Raw genomic sequence first — 5,000 nt, forward strand, 5'->3', positions numbered from 1 at the left:
GAGAGAGAAATTCCTACCTTCAGATCTTCTCCTTATTTCTTCCCTTTTAGGCGAAGGATCCTGGAAAACATAAGTTATGATACTTTAAGGAGTTCCAAAGAAAGTATTCTCTCTCTCTCTCTCTCTCTCTCTCTCTCTCTCTCTCTCTCTCTCTCTCTCTCTCCTCTCTCTCTCTCTCTCTCTCTCTCGTGAAGTATCTAAGTAACCAAAAGAAGCTACAAGAATCGTTCATAGTCTGCCTACTGAGAATTTGCCTATCGTAAAATGTGTTCGGTCAAACCGAAGGTTTTTAACTTCATGAAAGCAATCAACCTCTCTCTCTCTCTCTCTCTCTCTCTCTCTCTCTCTCTCTCTCTCTCTCTCTCTCTCTCTCTCTCCTAAACTTGACTAAAACATATTTCCTTACAGATACAGAATTATGCTTCTCATTGTCTAAAAGGTACAATTTCCCTTACAGATAGATCTTAGGTCATGGACGACCCCATTAAATTTTGGAGATGATCCGGATCCAGATTTGGATTGCAGGTCTGGATTTGCATTTTTCGTAATTTTAAATGTAACGTCAAAACAAATTGACAGTTTTTGACAGAATTTCCACCAGAGACAGATCTTGGGCTTACTATGCAGGGATCAAAAGAAGTCCATATGCTGCAATGTTCGGTGTGAATGCCCGTGTCGGACTGACGTCAACATCACTTCCACATAAAATCATCAGTTGCCTGCAATCTGAGCAAGACCTTATAATAATGCTTCAGCAGCAAGAAACAGATGCGAATGAGCCTGAAAGAGAAGCAGAAGCTGATGTCAATGAACCCGAGCGAGAACCAGCCAAAGCTGAAATGAATGAGTCTGAACAAGAGCCAGAGCCACTATCCCAGCATCAAACGAACCTTGATCAACTTCATAACAGCATCAGCTCCCAACGATTAGCAGCAAGTGAATCTCATAGACAACAAGCAGAACGTATGGTTAAGAGGAGCCGAACAGAATTAGTAGCAGGTGAGATAGGAGACAACATTGCTCTTCCAATTCCATTGGTTGATCGAGGTCATGGAGACCCAAGGAACATCCTAGGTGTTATTGTGAGTAGGAGCATGAACGACCAATACAGAGTGGTCACCAAAAGTGGTATTCTAAAAGGTAGCTATTCCAGGAATCAGTTTGACATTTGTCCTGAGAGATTGCTGAAAGAAAGTGACATTAACAATGACGTTGAAATTTCTCTCCGAGAAGCCATTATCAAATCCTCTATCAGTGGAGGGCAAGGTTTTGTTAAGTGTTCATGCAATGGTCCCAAAAAATGTCAAACAAACACATGCAAATGTTTCAAATCTAAACAGCTATGCAATAGTAGATGCCACAATAGCCTCAACTGTGTAAATAAATTAATCTGTAATTGATATGTCATGTGTTTTTACTATTGTTTGATTGTTCTATCGTACTATTGATTGAATTTTTTAACTAGTGCTTTTATATTTGTGATTTTCTTATGAATAAAATTATTATACCAGGTGATTTATTCTTGCAATTATTGTAAATATTGATATTACTATTTGCTAGTCATTTACTTTTTAACTAGTGATAATTATATGTGTGAATTTTCTTGTGAATAAAATTATAAAAGTACAAAACAGTTTCTTTCGCTTTTCAAACATATAAAGCTCAATAACAAATGACTTTAGTCAATTCGTGAAATGTCTGGTCACCAAATTCAGTCGTTTCACGAAAAGGCAGGAATTTTCAGTCAATTCATGAATTGACTGATCCCTACAGGCATTACATGAAATGACTATCATTTTTTGTCATTTCACGAAATAACTGATTTCACAGTTTGACTGTAACATATACATATAATCAATGCCCGATCCCCCGAGCCCCCTAAGCTAGGACCAGTGAAGGTCCGGCAATGGCTCCTGATGACCAGCAGGTAGACACATAGGCTACCCCAAACACCCCATCCTTAACTCACATGGATGGTGAAGTTGCTGACTCCATATGAACTAACGAGTTTGAACAAGACTTGAACACCAGTCTGGCAATCGCAAGGCAGAGACATTACCAATGCACCACAACAACCCTATGAACTGCAGTGGACTAGAAATGGCTGCATTTGATGTTGTTGTTGTTGATATAAAGGTACCAAAAATCTGTTATATTCAACATACAATAATATATACTATATAATTGCCATCATTAAGTAGGATGTATTTTTCCAGATATAGCTTTTTTTAGATGATAAAGTCCACCATGATTGAACCTATCTGGCCAAATGATATCTTCCAAGGGTTTTCCTTCTATAAAGTTAAGGAAGAACTAAAGCGATGGCATTTCTAACATGACACGGTCTTTACTGTACCAACCGTGTGTCACATATTAACGACATTTCTCTTTTTTGTATATAGTCTCCTTTGTATCCTCGCTCCCCCCTCGCGCTGATAACGACCTGAATCAGCTTGTCTGTTTTTCTCACCTTTAAAGGTCAACAGAAACGGTTGTTACTAGAACAGGAAACAGCCTGTTATATGTTATGACCTTCTTGCCCGGAATTGATGTATATATAAACTGATATTCTGTAATAAAGTTACTCAATTGCTTCCATCCTGCCTTTTTAGTCACAGCTTCTATTGGCCCGTCACATTTGTGACCCCGGAAGTTGACTCGCTCCTCCCGCCATCCCTCGCCCTAGTCATTGGTACTAAAGCGGACTCCACGGAAGTTGGCGCCTCCCCATTGAAACTTTCGTCATTCGCCAGCGGAGAGGCGTGTGCTTGGTTTCAGCATGCAAAAGTCCAGTTCCGCATCAAGGGCATGACTACCAAAGCAGATTATGTTCTCGTGGCGATACCCAAGGAAAGCTTCCCGGAAATCTCCGACTGACTTTGTGAACAAGGAGACACCCCAATAGCGCATGACGCCATCAAAACACACCTTCTGCAGCAGTACTCACCGTCGCCAGCCGCCGGTATAGCAAAGCTTTTTCAGCTCTCTCAACAACCGTTGGGGGACCAAAGGGCTTCCCTCGTCCTCAGGGAAATGACCAGTATCACTCGCCTGCAACCTGCCGCAGACGGCTCTCCTCATAAGGTGAACCTACTTCATTCTCTTTGGGTACTCCATACCGGATGCCTATAGTTTAGCCATAAAGGACTTGATGACCAAAGCCGACACCCTTACGGACAGCCACTTCATGACCTTCAAGACCTCCATCAACACCTCCACTCCTAACGAAGAAGAAACGAATTCAACGTCAACGTAAGCTAACGTGAATGCCCTAGGACATACACGCCTACCCCGTGATGTGCCAGAGCGGAGATAGAGCCACATATCACCGACCACTCGCTCGCGCCGCAACCAACGACTTCTACAGCCACTTACTGCCTCCCATCGGCTGCAGTGCTACTACCACTACCACTACAGAAGGAATGTGCCAAGGATTGTTAGTGGTCAAAAAACGTGTAAGTAGGCCATCGCTCGTGGCGGCGGCCTCCCGTGTTTCTAATCTTTTCTTTTAACATGATGAAGGAACGGGCGTGTAATTTTTGGTAGACACGGGTGCTTGTCGTTCTCTTTTGCCAAGGGAACTCTTCAGGACATGACGTAGTCTGTCTAAGTCTGCCGACGTCCGCCTGGTAGCTGCCAACGGATCTGCAATACCCACCTAAGGTTACAAGAACCTCACACTATCGTTTGGAAACGGTAAATTTAATTGGAAGTTTATCATTGCTGACGTCCTATTGCTAATCCTCAGTGCGGATTTCCTCTCCCATTTCCAGCTTCTGGTCGATATCACCTACCGACGATTGGTCAATGCAGACTAGTACTAGTTGACACCTCTTCGCAGATGCCTACGCCCACCTCCTCACGTCGTACCCAGTAGTTTTCTGTCCAGAACTTCGCCAAACGCCCACAGCTCCTGCCAAGCAAGGTATTTATCACCACATCAATACGACGGGACCCCTAGTCTTCACAAAATTCCGACGTCTAGCACCAGATCGATTGGCAGCAGCCAAACACACGTTCGCTGAAATGGAGGAAATGGGCCTTTGCCAAAAGGCCTCTAGCCCATGGTCGTCACCCTCACACATCGTCCTGAAGGAAGACAGTTACCTCCGTCCATGCAAGGATTACAGGCGCCTAAATATGCAAACTGAACTGGATTACTACCCCCTCCCAAATACAGCCTACGTGACCTCTTACCTGCACAAAGCAAAGCTTTTCTCCATGCTTGACCTCCTAAAGGGATATTATCAGGTGCCTATGAACCCAGAAGACATCCCCAAGACCGCCATTACCACTCCGTTCGGTACATACACCTTCAATTACTCCTGTTTTGGCCTTCGTAATGCTGGGGCCACTTTTCAACGTCTCATGGATGGGATCTAAGGGGACCTCCCCTTCTGTGTATGTTATGTGAACGATATACTTGTGTTCTCTTCCTCAAAAGAGGAACACCTCCGTCACCTGGGCATCGTGCTTGACCACCTGCAACAAAACGGCCTTGTGGTCCGGTACGACAAGTGTACCTTTGGAGACAATGAAGTGTCGTTCTTAGGGCACCGCATCATTCCTGAAGGAGTCCATCCCCTCCCTGAGAAGGTAGCAGCCGTTCAGAACTTCCCCATGCCCTCGACCGTCAGAGCGCTACAGGAATTTTTGGGCACGATGAACTATTATCACCGTTTTCTACCAGCCATTGTCGCCACTCTTGCTCCCCTCTACGGCTCCCTCAAATCAAAAGACCTGAAGTGGGGTCCCTTCTAAGCGGCCTTCTACAATGAAAAGAATGACCTATCAACCGCTGCGGCTTTCTCTTTTCCCATCCCACATGCCCCTCTCCTTCTCTTCGCCGATGCCAGCAACGTCGCTATTGGTCCAGTACTCAAACAGGTGGTCAACGGCTCACTCCACCCATTGGCCTTCTTCAGCAGAAAACTGTCCAAGGCAGAATTGGGTTATTCTACCTTCGATCGCAAATTGCTGGTGGTGCACTTGGCTGTCCG

The sequence above is a fragment of the Palaemon carinicauda genome, chromosome 32, assembly GCF_036898095.1.
Source record: "Palaemon carinicauda isolate YSFRI2023 chromosome 32, ASM3689809v2, whole genome shotgun sequence".
Classification (NCBI taxonomy): Eukaryota; Metazoa; Arthropoda; class Malacostraca; order Decapoda; family Palaemonidae; genus Palaemon; species Palaemon carinicauda.